Source organism: Euphorbia lathyris, chromosome 6 (assembly GCF_963576675.1).
Source record: "Euphorbia lathyris chromosome 6, ddEupLath1.1, whole genome shotgun sequence".
Taxonomy (NCBI): Eukaryota; Viridiplantae; Streptophyta; class Magnoliopsida; order Malpighiales; family Euphorbiaceae; genus Euphorbia; species Euphorbia lathyris.
In genome coordinates this window covers 32,493,739-32,509,746 of record NC_088915.1, presented here as the reverse complement: position 1 = coordinate 32,509,746, position 16,008 = coordinate 32,493,739, and the positions used below count along the sequence as shown (strand labels likewise).

The following is a 16,008-nucleotide window of genomic DNA, read 5'->3' as shown; positions in this document are numbered from 1 at the left end:
CCTTCCTTAACTGCATAATGAGAAACTGCCATTCTAAATTCATCAGCATTAGCAAAGCTTTGCCCCACATAAAGATCAACTATAGGTCTATGTCTGTTTTCCCTTTCTCTTCTAAATTCCTTTACATTTTCTTCTATCACATTCAATAGTTGATATTCTTCTCCAACTTCATCAGATTCAGAACATCCTTCTTCCATTGCTTCACTATCTTCATTCTCACTTGCATCTTCATTCTCTCTTTCAACTTCTTTCTCACTTTGATCTTCATTATCACTATCTTTTTCTTGCCTTGTATGTGTCCAACAATATGGACCATCTTTCTTTGAGGTTTCCTCGTATACTTGAATTGATTGATTGAATCTTTCCCTATCTTGGCTAAATTGTGTGCTCCAGATTGCTTCTTCCAAGTTGTTTCCAACCTCACTATCTGTAGCCCTCGACACTTGTGGAGCCACGAATGTTTCTTCTAAGTCCATCAAAACTTTCTTCCCAACATGTTGCACATCATTACGTGAGAAATATAACGGCAAGTCATCTTCGTCAAGTGCATATATATGCACTTCACCACCTCTAGCTTCCATTATTTTGGACATTAATAAGCATATATCTTTATCAGATTCCAGTGGAATTAACCCAACATCCAAAGACTGGCCTCTCTCTAAATACATCAACATTTGCACATCTTTATAACCTAATTCTAGTAGGAAATTTTCTCTTATATCTTTGACAGACAAGTAATCAATATCAATTCCTTTATCAATTTTAACCTTTCCCCCCACATAATCTCTTCTTGGTACTAATTCCCATTTCCCACCATAATGTAAATGTAATTCACATAGGGTGGTCATGCTGTACATGGAAGATCAACAATTAAAAATTAGAACAAGGTAAAACAAAGCACCATATTTTGGTAAGAATAAAAATAAGAATAGTGATACAAACAAAAAGGAAAAGAAAAAAAATGCACATATAGCAAGTTTGTTAAGAAGTGTTATTACTAATCACAGAGACTTGTAGCAATGAAGACTACAAATTACTAACACCTAAGAAACAAAGAGAGATTTATAATAAGTATTTTTACCTTGAAATTTTGAATTCAATTCTCTTTACTCTAGTTCTTTAGGCCAGTTGCAAATTAAACAACAAGGAGATTCCAAAATGGAAGGACCAAAGGAACCTTTAAAGTGTTGAAGCCATAGCAGCAATCAAGGGAAAGTGATGAAGGAAAAAACTAGGAGATGAAGAGCCTCGTAAAAATTAGGGAAGAGAGTATAATTAAGAAAGGATTTGGGCAGTGGAAGGGAGATGAAGAGCCTAACGTTCAGAAATTGATTTTGGATTTGGGCAGTGGAAGGGAGATGAAGAGCCTAACGTTCAGAAATTAAACGATGCATAATCACAATAATTAGAGTGTAATTAAGAAAGGATGAGTGTAATTCTAAATTTCTGACATGGCATACCCATTTAACTGACATGGCATACAATTTTAACAGTGTTAAAGTTTTCCATCCAACAGGCCTAAAATTGCACCTTTAGAAAAACCATAGACCTAAAATTTTGCTATTTCATACTTAAGGGGTAAATGTGATCCTCCTTAAAAACGTTAGGGGCAAATTTGCACCTTATCCCATTTTTTTTACTTTCATTTGACGTTAAAGTGTATGCAATTGTCTGAAATTATGTGAAAATGTGTTTTTTCCATTGGAAATCGTTTTAAATTAATTGTTTGTTTTGTTTTATTGTTTTTTTTCATTCATTGAAAAATAATTCTTCTATTTTGAGTACTCGTGGGTTTGATAAATTGAACATATGTCCTATATTTTTTCAGTCGTGAGTGCATAAGGTATGTGGTCTAGCTCCACGTATGTTTAATAGGAGGATAGGCAACAACCCTTAATATGTGGAATTGGTTTTCAACAGGTAAAAGATACAAAAATTAAGGGCCTAATACATCACTAGCTCCCTGTACTTGTCCATAATAATAGATTGGTTCCCTGAACTTTGCAAGTGTCTTACCAGCTCATTGAACTTGATTATTTCGTATCACCAACTCCCTGAACTTGTCCATAAAAGTAGATTAGCTCCATGGACTTTATAAGTGTCTCACCAACTCCCTAAACTTGCTTATTCGGTAACAACTAAATACAAAAACCATAATACTCGCAATCTTCATCCATTCGATCTCTCAAACCTGCAACACTAACTCTTATAATAGGTTGAAAGTATGAGAAGAGAAAAAATTATCTCTTGAATAGATGAAGATGTATTTTTAGAATTTAGGTTTAATATGTTTTTGTATTTAGTTGTTACGGAACAAACAAGTTTAGGGAGTTGGTGAGATATTTATAAAATTCAAGGAGCTCATCTACTTTTATGAGCAAGTTTAGCGAGTTGGTGATACGGAATACTCGAGTTTAAAGAGCTGCTGAAACACTTGCAAAGTTCAGGGAGTCAATATCTTATTATGGACAAGTTCAGGGAGCTAGTGATGTATTAAGCCAAAATTAAGCATGTGGAAACTAAATCTACACGTGTGGTATTTTCTAAAATTGATTTTTTTTTTTTTATTAAATGTTTGTTTTTCATTTCGTATTGTATTTTTTTTTTGTTACATTCGTTTTTTAGATGAGGTTGAAAGATTTTATTCCTACTACGAAGAAGAAAAAGATTTAGGAAGATGTGAATGGATATTTTCAAAATCTTTTTTTTTCGGATGAATATGAAGAAGTGTTTGTTAATCGGGAAGCTGCTATTGGGGATTTATGAGAAAATGTTGTTTGTCTTAAATGATTAAAAGATAAATGCACTATTGTTTATTTGTAGAGTCATTCAACTAATAAATGTTAATGTATGAAAGTTACGAGGAGGATTGATGAGTTGAGCGAGCACATGGATTCATTGTTCATTCAACTAATAAATGTTAATGTATGAAAGTTACGAGGAGGATTGATGAGTTGAGTGAGCACATGGATTCATTGTTTGAAAAGGTTTTCAAGATGTTTGATGTTTTGAACAAAAGACTTGATAAAAATTGTATATATATAGTTATTTATATGTGTGTGGCGTGTATGTTATGAGTTGTAGTTGTGTTTATGGACGAATATACAATGGGGGCATGGGGGCACTTGCCCCCACTGGTATTTTTTGTAATTTTTGGACTTTGTTGTTAAGCCCAAAATATACCTAAAATATCATACATAAATACGTTAAATTTACATTAAAATCATGTTAATTATATTCATTTGGAATACTTTTACGTCTTTATTTACTTCTTTGATGCAAGGTACTTAATTATTTGGTTAAATCCAAAAAGGAGCGAAAACGGAGCTAAAATGGAGGAAAAACCTAAAAAACGTACCGAGAACGCATAGCAGCCAGAAGAACGCTCAAGAAGGACGGAAAGCAGTCGAGAGACAGGGAAAATTCTCTCTGTCGCGACTGAGATTTTGAGAATCTCAGTCGCGACCTACGGAAGCCAGCTCGGGAGAAAAACGAAGTTTTCACTCGTCCCTATACCCCCTGTCGCGATTGAGATTTTCAGAATCTCAGTCGCGACAACGAATGTTGAGCGATTTCCGCAAGTGCACGGTTTCGCTTGTAGTAATAAAAATATCGATCCCACAGGGATACGTTTTTTAACGAAAAAACTTATTTTTGAATCTGTTAATTTCGAACTTGTTAGATTTACTATTGAATGTAAATGAAAAGTGAAATTTGTCTAATTGAATTTAGGAAATCGTTTAATTGAGTTTGTGAACTTTGAATACTTGAAAATGCTGGAATAAGATTTTATATTTAGAATATATCGATTGTTAGAAAGATCTTCTGATTTTAAGGGTGAATTTTACAAAACAGGAACATTTAGAACTTTTTAGAAAATCGAATGAATTTATTCATTTGCATTAAGCAAAGAAAACAACTTTTACTTTGTATCAATTATGATGATGAAATAAATGACGGAACCTCTAATTAATTGGCTTTGAACGCGACAAAACCCTTTCGGGATAGTTGCCCTTACTCAAATTAAAACTCTTTCGAGATGATAATTTGCCTAAGTGTTCAACAAAGTTTCCTTGTAATGATTTTGAATTCAACTGCGTATTAATGAAAACACCAGCCTCACTTATATTGGATTGGTTACCATAAGTGCTGCATAACGATTTGTCGAATAGAACGGACTTTATTAGATGAAATATAAATTGATACAAGTTTACAGAGAACAAGGAGCATCGAGTTCTTCGAGGGCGTGCAAGTGAACGGCTTGATCGGTTCCTTTCCTTGGGTTTCCTAAGAGGTTGTCAGGCTCAGGGGCGAACACTCTACTCAATCTTCTCGCTGTAACTTCGTAATAGGGATTCGGTCGGCCACTACCATGATGCAAACTAAAACTGGAACAATGTCTAAACGCTACTGAGTTGTAATTAAACTATAAACAATATGTGTACCTCATCTTGTTTTGTACAGAATCTAATTTCTAACTCTCGAAATGTTTTACTTAGAACTTAGACATAAGTTCTACGCTCTGATTCTATATCTATATTATAACATTTCATTGCATTTTTTCTCAACATCAACTCTTTATTTATAGATGTTGAAGGGTTGTGTTTGAAGTGATGTATCTGTTGGTTAAGAGTCGTGTCCGTTGTGAAAGGACGTCTTTATCCACTTGAATGAACGCGTTTCTTGGATTTCAGCATGTGTTAAATGCATTTGGTAAATTTTATGCACTTACCGAGGATAGGAATCCTCGGCCGTGAATGACGTAGCATTAAGTTGAACGTTGGACGAAGGGGAGAAATGGCTAAACCACGCGTGTCGCGGTCGCGGGTGGTGGATTCACGGTCGTGGCTTGGTGAGTTTTCCGTTTCTTTGCTTTCGTTCGTGTCCTCGACTTGGTGCTTTCGATTTACATCGTCTTTGACTCCTTTTGTAGGGTTTTTCTTCTGTTTTAGATCCTTTTTCGTTCCTATTTGGATTTTACCAAATATTTAGGTACCTTGCAAGAAAGAAAGATATTCGAGAGTAAAAGTAATCTAAACAGATATAAATAACACGAATTTGTAATAAAAATGATATAAATATTAATGATATTTTAGGTATATTTTGGGCTTAACAGCGAACCATTCTGCACACAAAACACATGTTTTAAATCGGAAAAACGCGTCTGTTCGTTCGGATAAAAGCAACACTTCACCAGCGGACACGATCCGCCATTTACAACCCTTCAACAACTATAAATAAGTGATCCATTTCAGAAATCAAGGTTGGAAAAAGTTAGAGAAATTAGAGAAGAAAGTTATTATGTTGGGTTTCTGATTCAGAAAAGAATCAGAAAGTTAGATTTCATTTCTGTGTAAACAATCGTGCTGTACACGAATTGTTATTAGATTAGTTATAAACAGTATTAGTTTAGTTTTCATTCTGGTAGTAGACGAGATCAGTCTCTATTCCGAAGATCCAAGTTTCTACTTCTCTGTTAACTTGTGAAAATTCACATTTCATTAATGATATACTTATTTATTCAATACATTCTTACTGTTGTTATTTTGATATTGTTCTGACAAAATGATTTTCAAAATGATAAATTGGTGTTTTTATTAAAATGTTCTATTCCATCTTATTCATATAAGAACTTTGTTGAACACTTGACAGATTTAGTTTTTATGGATGACATGATCGCTGATCGCGGCTTATCAGACATAAAATACTAGTTTGATTAAGGTAGAAATCAACTCAACATCAGGGGGATTTCTACGGTTCAAAGCCATTTAATTGAATAAATCGCTATATTGTTACATGTCCATAATCTTTACAAAGTTAAAGTTGCTTTCTTTGCTTTATGAAAATAAGTTGTATACCTTCTATTTATTCCAATTACGGAAGTATCTGTTTTGTAATCAAAATTCCAAAACCGAACTGTTCTCTAAACTCGATATAATCCTTCTATCTAATCCTAATTTACCAAAACCAATTCAATCAATTAAACGATATTCTTTTGTTAAACCTAAACACGTGACTAAACCGAATTAAATAAAGTTTTAGTTAAAAAGCGTTCCCTGTGGGTTCGATATCTTTTATTACTACAAGCGTATACCGTGCACTTGCGGAAATCGCTCAACAAGTTTTTGGCGCCGTTGCCGGGGAACGCCAAAATTTTTGACAAAATTTTAAATTTTTCGTGTTTTATTTCGAATCTAGGTTTAAACATACTTATTTTAACTTTTATAATTTAATAATTTTCATTTACTAATTTATTTATTTTTCAAATTCTGTTTTGTAGGTAGTTTCGGTTCGTGCAAGATTTCAGGTTCATGCGCAGTTCTCGAAGTTCAGGTATTGTACCAGACCCTATAGACCCATAAATTGAGAAAACCATTAGGAAGAACAAGAAAAATAAGAAAAACAAAAATAAGACCCCAGTAAAAACATATACCGAGCCAGAAAAAATGGCAGACCCACCAACACTTATGGATTACGCTAGGCCAGGTGTGGCCGGTGTGACCAATAGTATCGTTAGACCCAGAATTACCGCAAATCAATTTGAAATTAAGCCAACTTTGCTTAATATGTTGCAAAATAATGTAACATTTTACGGGTTACCTAACGAAAATCCTAACACCCACTTAACAAATTTCCTTGAAATTTGTGATACTTTTAAAATTCCAGATGTGACTGCAGAAGCAATCAAACTTCGCCTCTTTCCTTTCACTTTGAAGGATAGAGCCAAAGAATGGTTAACTTCTATGCCAGCCGCAACTTTTGCCACTTGGGAACAATTAGCCCAAGCGTTTTTATCTAAATATTTTCCTTTAGCAAAAACCGCAAGAGTCATAAAGGAGTTAACATCTTTTTCTCAAAATGACAATGAGACTCTTTATGAAACTTGGGAACGTTTTAAAGAACTTCAACGTTTATGCCCACACCACCAATTACCCGCTGGACTTTTAATGCAAACATTTTACAATGGACTAAATCCTACAACTAGGGGTTCATTAGATGCAATGTCGGGAGGGCTATTTATGAAGAAAACATCAGCCCAAGTGAGAGAACTTTTGGAGGAAATGGCAATCAACAGCAGTATGTGGCCTGCGGAACGTGGACATATGCCGGTGGCAAAACCATCATCCTCAACCACACCATCAGTTAAAGGTATAGTTGAACTTGATCCAGTCGCGATGCTACAAGCCCAATTTTCTGCTTTATCGCACAAAATTGATAAATTTATGGCACCACGCGATACCAATGGTAATCCATTCCAAACGGATGTGGACTACGAAAATACGAGTGAGATCGAACAGGTAAATTTTGTCCAAGGGCAAAACCAAACTAATAATCCTTATTCTAATACCTATAATGCTGGATGGAGGAATCATCCTAACTTTAACTGGAAAGATAACAATAACAATAATACAAGTGCTAATCAAAATCGTACCACTAATTATCAAAATCAGTCAAGAGATACGATTAGCACTTTATCTTCTAAAATCGACAAGTTTATAGATGCTATCAGTGGAAAACTAAGTAATCACGACGATGGTTTTAAACGGATCGAAAATAAATTCGATCAGCTTATTAAAAACCACTCATCTAGCATCCATAATTTGGAGGTTCAAATTGGTCAACTTGCTAAATCAATTCCAACCCGAAAAGAGGGAAGTCTTCCCAGCCATACGGAAGAAAATCCGAAAGAGCAGGTGAAGGCTATCACTCTTCGTTCAGGGAAAAATTATCAAGGGCCTGAAATGCCCAAAGATGCAACATTACCAGGAACTGATTTACCAAAGTCCAAAGAAGATATCTTAAACACAAATAGTTCACCATTTGACGCAGGTACCAAAACTTTTGTACCCAAGCCACCTTTTCCGCACAAAGTCCGAAATAAGGACTATGATAAACAACTTCTAACGTTTTTGGATAAACTGAAAAATTTGCACATCAATTTGACATTTATGGATGCAATCACACAAATTCCTAACTATGGTAAGTTTTTAAAGGATTTGATTTCGAAGAAAATCAGTTGGGAAGGAATTTCATCCATTTCGTTAACTGAAGGCTGTAGTTCAATAGTATCAAGTAATTTGCCCACAAAACTCAAGGACCCCGGATGTTTTACCATTCCATGTAAATTGGGAGATATTGAATTCCCAAGTTGTCTTTGTGATTTAGGAGCAAGTATAAACTTAATGTCTTGTCTATCTTTAACAAGTTAGGTTTAGAAGAAGATATCAAACGTACCAATATGGTTTTGCAATTAGCGGATCAAACCACTAAAAGGCCATCTGGTATAATTGAAGATGTTTTAGTCAAAGTCGATAAATTTATTTTTCCTACCGATTTTGTTATATTAGACTTTGCATATGATGTAAACTGCCCTTTAATTTTTGGTAGACCGTTTATGAACACGGGACGCGCTCTAGTAGATGTATCGGAAGGGAAAGTAGTTTTAAGGATAGGAGAAGATAAGGTCGAGTTTAATATGAACAAAGCGATGAAATACCCTATGGAGGAATTCGCTTGTATGAAACTTGATTTAGTCGAGGAATGTGTCAATGATGTAATTCAAAGTGAAGAAATAATTGAACCTATAATAGGCGAGGAATTAGATGATAAGGACCCAGAGCCTTTGATTAGAGAAGATGGACCAGTTCCGCCTACAATTGTAACACCCCCTAAATTAGAACTTAAAGAGTTACCCAGTCATTTGAGGTACGCTTTCTTAGGCGAAGGCGATTCTCTACCTATAATTATTTCTAACAAATTAACAAACGATCAAGAAGAAAAATTGAAAGAAGTTGTTAGAAATAGGATAGAAAGTATGGGATGGCAAATTTCAGACTTAAAAGGAATTAATCCTAGTATAGTAATGCACAGAATTCACTTAGAAGAGGACAAGCCACCTAAAGCGGATAGGCAAAGACGCTTAAATCCGAACATGAAAGAAGTAGTCAAAAATGAGATTACTAAACTTTTAGACAATGGAATCATTTATCCGATCTCGGATAGTGAGTGGGTTAGTCCAATCCATTGTGTACCTAAAAAGGGAGGCATAACTGTTGTAAGAAATGATGAAGGTGAACTGATACCTACACGAACCACCACCGGTTGGAGGGTTTGTATAGACTATAGGAACCTAAATAAAGCTACTAGGAAAGATCATTTTCCTCTACCTTTCATTGATCAAATGATCGAAAGGATAGCCGGGCATGCATTTTATTGTTTCCTAGATGGTTATTCTGGATTCTTTCAAATTTACATTTACCCGGATGACCAAGATAAAACAACCTTCACGTGTCCTTATGGAACATTTGCATATAGGAGAATGCATTTTGGTCTATGTAATGCACCAGCAACATTTCAACGATGTATGACAACAATATTTAATGACTTCATTGAAGACATAATGGAAGTTTTCATGGATGATTTTTCAGTTTATGGAGATTCTTTCGATGCATGTTTACAGAACTTAGATAAAGTATTGTCTAGATGCGAGGAAACGAATTTAGTATTAAATTGGGAAAAATGTCATTTCATGGTAGACGAAGGAATTGTTTTAGGTCATAAGATATCTGAAAAAGGTTTAGAGGTGGACAGAGCAAAGATTTCAGTTATAGAAAAATTACCCCCACCAACCACTGTTAAGGGAGTGAGATCATTTTTGGGTCATGCAGGTTTTTACAGACGGTTTATAAAGAACTTTTCTGTAATCTCCAAACCACTTACTAATTTGCTTATGAAGGATTCAACTTTAGATTTTAATAAGGATTGTTTACAAGCTTTCAATACCTTGAAAACGGCTTTAGTCAGTACACCTATAATATCGAAACCCGATTGGAATCTACCTTTCGAAATTATGTGTGATGCGAGTGACTTAGCTGTAGGATGTGTATTAGGTCAAAGGAAGGATAAGAAACTTCATGTTATATATTATGCGAGTCACACTTTGTCCGGTGCATAGCTAAATTACACCACAACTGAAAAAGAAATGTTAGCAGTAGTTTTTGCATGTGATAAATTCCGATCTTATTTGTTAGGATCTAAAGTCATCATTTATACTGATCATGCAGCTTTACGATATTTGTTTGCTAAGAAAGATGCGAAACCACGTCTTATTAGATGGGTTTTACTATTGCAAGAATTTGACATTGAGATTAAAGACAAAAAGGGAGTTGAAAACCTGGTCGCCGATCATCTATCAAGACTTGAGGATGAAAACGGTCCCATCGGTGAAACATCAGGTATTCGAGATGATTTCCCCGATGAACATCTCATGCAAGTACAAAGTGTCATAGCTCCATGGTATGCGGATATAGCCAATTACTTAGCCGCACATGTTGTGCCAGATGGATTGACTTCTCAGCAAAAGAAGAAATTCTTTTCAGAAGTTAAGAAATATTTTTGGGAAGATTCATTCTTGTTCAAAACATGCGGCGATGGAATACTCAGGAGATGTGTTAGTGAGTTTGAACATGACTCTATAATGTTAGAATGTCATGCTAGCGCTTACGGAGGTCATAATAGCGTAAGCAAAACAGCAGCTAGAATACTTGAATGCGGATTCTTTTGGCCTACTCTGTTTAAAGATGTCCGTTCATTTATTATCCGCTGTGATAAATGTCAAAGAACGGGGAATATAGGAAGGAAAGATGAGATGCCTCTTACGAACATATTGGAAGTTGAAATCTTCGACGTATGGGGAATTAATTTCATGGGTCCTTTTCCTCCTTCTTTTGGCAAAAATTATATATTAGTAGCCGTAGATTATGTTTCAAAGTGGGTTGAAGCAATTGCAACCCCGACAAATGATTCTAAAGTAGTTGTTAAGTTTTTAAATTCAATATTCTGTCGATTTGGAGTTTCTAAAGTTATGGTAAGCGACGGTGGTACTCATTTCGTGAATAGAGCTTTTGAGTCACTTATGAGAAAATACGGAGTACACCACCGTATCTCTACACCGTACCATCCTCAAACGAATGGTCAAGCAGAAATTTCAAATAGAGAACTCAAATGGATACTTGAGAAAACAGTTTCGTCTTCTAGAAGAGACTGTGCACATAAACTTAACGATGCATTATGGGCATACCGTACTGCATTTAAAACACCTATCGGAATGACACCTTATAGATTAGTCTATGGTAAAGCTTGTCATTTGCCGGTTGAATTAGAACATAAAGCATATTGGGCTATAAAAACCCTTAATTATGATTTGCAAAGCGCAGGGAAAAAGCGTTTGTTTGACTTAAACGAGTTGGATGAATTACGCTACTTGTCCTACGAAAATGCAAGAATTTATAAGGAAAAAATTAAAAAGTGGCATGATGCCAAAATCAAAATTAAAAACTTTAATGTTGGGGATAAAGTCTTACTTTTTAATTCGAGATTAAAATTATTTCCAGGTAAACTAAAATCTAGATGGGCTGGACCATTTTTGGTTGTTAAAACATTTGATTACGGAACATTAGAGCTAGAAAAGTCTAATGGCGAACGATTTAAGGTCAATGGTAATCGTTGCAAGATTTATTTCGACGGAGCTCCAATTCAAGCAATTGAATCCGTGGATAAATTTTATGAAAATTAATTTCTTTAGTTTTCATGTTTTAATTTATAGTTTTTTTATTATTTTATGTTCGTAATTTTAATTTATTTATTTTTATTTTTAATTTTATTTACTTTAATTTTTATTTATTTTTATATATTTATTTTTATGTACAAATGAGTTTTGTTCGCATTAAAATTTTAATTTAGTCATGTTTTGAAAATGATTTCATTAAGTGTTAAGTGTTATTAAGAAATTAAATATTCCAAAATCTCAGTTGAGATTTTTCATATTCCAGGATTTGAAAATCTCAGTTGAGATTCCGAAAATCTCATTTGAGATTTTTTTGTCTTTTTGCAATTGAAATAACTGTAAGGGATTACAGTCTTCCTTCTTTAAAATTTCTGTCAGTTGAATCAAAGAGGTATCACTTTGGCACCTTTTTTCTTTCTAACAGACACAACCTTTCACTTATAGGATTTATATATTCCTGTAGGATCAGACTTCTTCCATTTCATTTCATCTTTCTGAATTTCTTTCTCAAATTCTCAAATCCTACAGACTTCATTTTTTTTTCTCTCACAGACATGACTAAGTCTTTGAAAAATGTTCAAAAACGCACTTCTTCTCAAAAAGGGAAAGTTGATATCTCCGATCGATATGGTGCATGGTTTCCCATTTATAACCATGACGAGGGGAAACGCTTTCTGCAATTCAGATATGCTCAATTCTTTGTCATGATGTATCTGGACGAGTTTCTGAACGAGGAACTCGGGATAAGCGAAGACATTGATCGCTATCTGACTAATTTGGGTTGGTCCAAATTTGTTTCTATGAAATTTCCTATAATTGGAAATTGGGTTCTGGAATTTTTCTCCACCGTTAGGTTCGTCAACAAGAGACGTGTTCGTCTCAGTTTTCGTTGTGAGGGAGAGGTATTCACTTTTGGATATCCAGAACTACATAATTGGTTTGGTTTTCCACCCCGAGACACAACTCAACACCATCCTGGAAGGGATATGACTTCTAGAGATATATGGAGGATGTTAACGGGATTTTGGCGATTCAATCCACGTCTTGCCTTCAACAAATCCATTAATTCTAATTCCATGTTGTATCTGCATAAGTTCCTCTGTCACAGCCTTTTTGGTCGAGTCAGTAGCAATATTGTGAAAGATACTGATCTCTATGTGTTGGGCGACATTTTCCAAGGCAACTCTGTGAACTCCTCAAAGATTCTAATAGAGGGGTTAGTTGCTGCTTCCCGTTCGAAGAAACGGAAGATTGGGTTCGCCAACATCATTTGTGGAATCATATTAGGAGCCAAGGGAACCATTTCTGTCCCTTGGACTGATACAGAACCATTTCCTATTCTAGACTACGAGTTCTTGGAGAACGAGGGACTTGTCAAACGAGTTTTCCGTTCTGGTCCAACATTCCTTTCTGCACCAGAGAGGCAAGTCTTCATTCAAACGAAGATTAACAGGGCCAATGCACATCGTCTGTCATCTACTTAGGGATATAATTTGCGTTTCTGTTGTTTTAATATATATGAGTGTTTGTTTGTAATTTATGTTTTTTAATGTTTCTATGTAAATCTATATATTAAGGTATTGTTTATATTTTTGCTAATAATAAATAAAAGTGCATTAATTCTTTAGTTTATTTCTTTTATTTAAGGAACAACCTTTGGTTTTCCTTTAATTTAATGTTTCAGTTTTGTTTATCTCGGTTTTAGGGATTAATATTCACATTAATGTCACTTACTTCTAAGAGGAATTGGTTTAGAAGTGTTAAAATCATCAAAAACAGTCCCAATTTTACCCAGATTTTTCAAATTCTCAGTTGAGATTGCGAATTCTCAGTTGAGACAGCAGAGGACAACATTCAGCGAAAATTTCGTCCCCCTACCTTCTTGCTGTCGCGACTGAGATTTTGAAAATCTCAGTCGCGACTTGCGACCTACAGGGACGGGATTGGGGTCGAATTCTCACTCTCTTTCCTATTCCTACTCTATTTACTACTCTATTCACCTATCCTAATCAATACCTATTACTTACACCTATTTAAATCACCTCTTTTTACACCAATCAATCATCTTTTCTCTTCCCAATACCAAGATTCACTCATCTTCCCCATAAATATTTACCCTATTCATCTTCTTCTTCCCCAATTCACCACCATTATCTTTTACTCTTCCTTTCATCCTTTCATATTTTGTTCTTTCCATTCACCACCTTTCACTAAAAAAACTATGCCTAGACAAAAGACCGTTGCAAACAAAGCCAAGGCCACCGAAGTCACTAGATTACGGGTTCAATATGGAGCACCGTTCGATATTACTATGGAAGCCGAAGGACGCAAATATCGCCGATTTTCTAATAGCCTAATAGAGTTCGTCGACATGCTTTTTCTTGACACCGATACGGTAAACACACTTTCTTTTACCGAGCATATTGATGAATTTCTTACCGTTCTTGGTTGGAAACGATTTGCTAGTATGCGTTTTCCTAGTCTTAAATCGCATATTATTGAGTTTTTGGTTACTCTAACCTATGACAAGAAGAAAGGAGTTATCTCTTTTCGGAATGATGGAGTCTGTTATGATGTTGGGTATGCGGTCATGAACCGTTGGTTTGGTTTTCCTACTCGGAATTTTTATTCAAAGCCAAAGCCTTTTGATTCACACACGGTTTGGAATACTTTAACCGGTTTAGATGTTTTTAGTCCAAAGAATACATCTAGTAAGCTACTTAAGGATGATTGTATATTCTTCTTTCACAAGTTTTTATCATTCTCCTTATTTGGTCGGGTTGAAAGTTCAAAAGTGCAAGTTCGTGATTTGGTTGTGTTAGATGCTATTTTTAAGGGTTTGACAATTGATAGTATTGAGATGATATTTACTAATTTAGTTCGAGCTTCCAAGTCCCGCAATAAGCAAGTGCCTATGGGTAATTTAATTACCGGCATTGTTTTGGGCGCTCGAGGTGAATTAGCGGATTATCAAAATATGCCTCATGTTGGTTTACCTTTCTTGGATCTCACGGCACTTCAAAGGGTCAATTTATTGAAGAAAATGGGACCCCCCGCCTTTATATCTTATGCGGATCGCACAAGACGTGTTTTTGCTACTATAGGTAGTGAAGCCTCGGGTTCTCAAGGTTTAGGTGCCCAAGATGATGATGAGGATGATGAAGAGGAATTTGATGAAGACGAGGAGGAGGAGGAGAATGTTGATGTTAATGCCACCGAGCAAGCAAATGTGGAACCGAATGTTGAAGAACAAGTTGGTTGGCAACGTGTTTTGACACAAATGAAGGAGCATAATCGTCACATGAATTTGCGGTTAGATGAAGTCGTTGCCAACAATGCCGAAATGAGTTCAAGGATCACTACGTTGAGTCGTGAGCACAAATCTACTCGTCGCCGGTTGCTCTTTTTCTTCCGACGCCAAGGAGTTGAGACTACGCCTTCTCCACCACCTTCGCCTTGATAGGTTTTATCCTTTCTATCTTTAACTCATTTTCGTTATTTTTATTATGTCTTGTTCACTTTGGTACAATATTTTTAATTATGTTTGGTACAATTATTTTTATTATTCTGTTTGAATGTTATCGTATTATTATTTTCATTTCTAATTCGTATGGTTTATTTCGTACTATTTTTTGTGTTTTATCGCTTTTTGCACCAATGAGGACATGGTCCAAATTAAGTGTGGGAGGAGGTATTTCATATTCATTTTATTTTTTATGTACGAATGAATGCAACGAACAAGAATGAATGCTATTTATTTTGCATATTGTTATTCAATTTTAAGTAAAGTATAATATGCAACATTTTTCAAAAAACAAATGCAACATTTTTATATAATGTGCAACACTTTTCAAAAATAATAGCAATTTTTCATAAACATATAATTTTTGTTAAAGTATATATTTCATATGTTTCAAATAAATTCTACTTTTAAAATAATGCTTAACATATTTTAAGGTTATTATTATTGGTAGAAATAATATTTCTATACGGGCTATATTTTTACAAATATTTTTACAAATCTCCGATACGATTTTATCAAAAAACGTCTCGAGTAAATGTATATAAGTAAAATTTCTTTAGTTTCAAATCTCTACTTTATGTCATGAATTCATGATAGATATAAATCTTATTTTCAATTTTCAATTAGGTTTATAGGCATAAATCAAACTAACAACTTTAGCTTTTTCGCTCGATATGATTTTTCGTCTTACATTAAAAACCAATTGAAGTTTTTAAGAAAACTTTAGCCATAATACATGTTGAATTTCAAGTCAATATAGGATGAATATGCTATTTTTCTTTCCCAATTTTATTTTCATGTTAATTAAATCAAGTAGTCGTATTCTTAACTTTTGGCCACGATTGAGACCAACCTTATCACAATCGAGGTATGAAAGAGAAGAACATTAAGTACCATTTACTTTTGGCCACGATTGCAA

At 34.7% G+C, this 16,008-nt stretch overlaps 1 non-coding gene across 1 annotated transcript; it reads right to left on the bottom strand.

Annotated features, from left to right (window-relative positions):
* Positions 1–6,824: 6,824 nt before the first annotated feature.
* LOC136234417 (small nucleolar RNA R71) lies at positions 6,825–6,931 on the bottom strand. The gene has a single exon (XR_010691301.1). It is a non-coding gene; the product is annotated as a small nucleolar RNA R71 (small nucleolar RNA).
* Between the last annotated feature and the right edge of the window lie 9,077 nt (positions 6,932–16,008).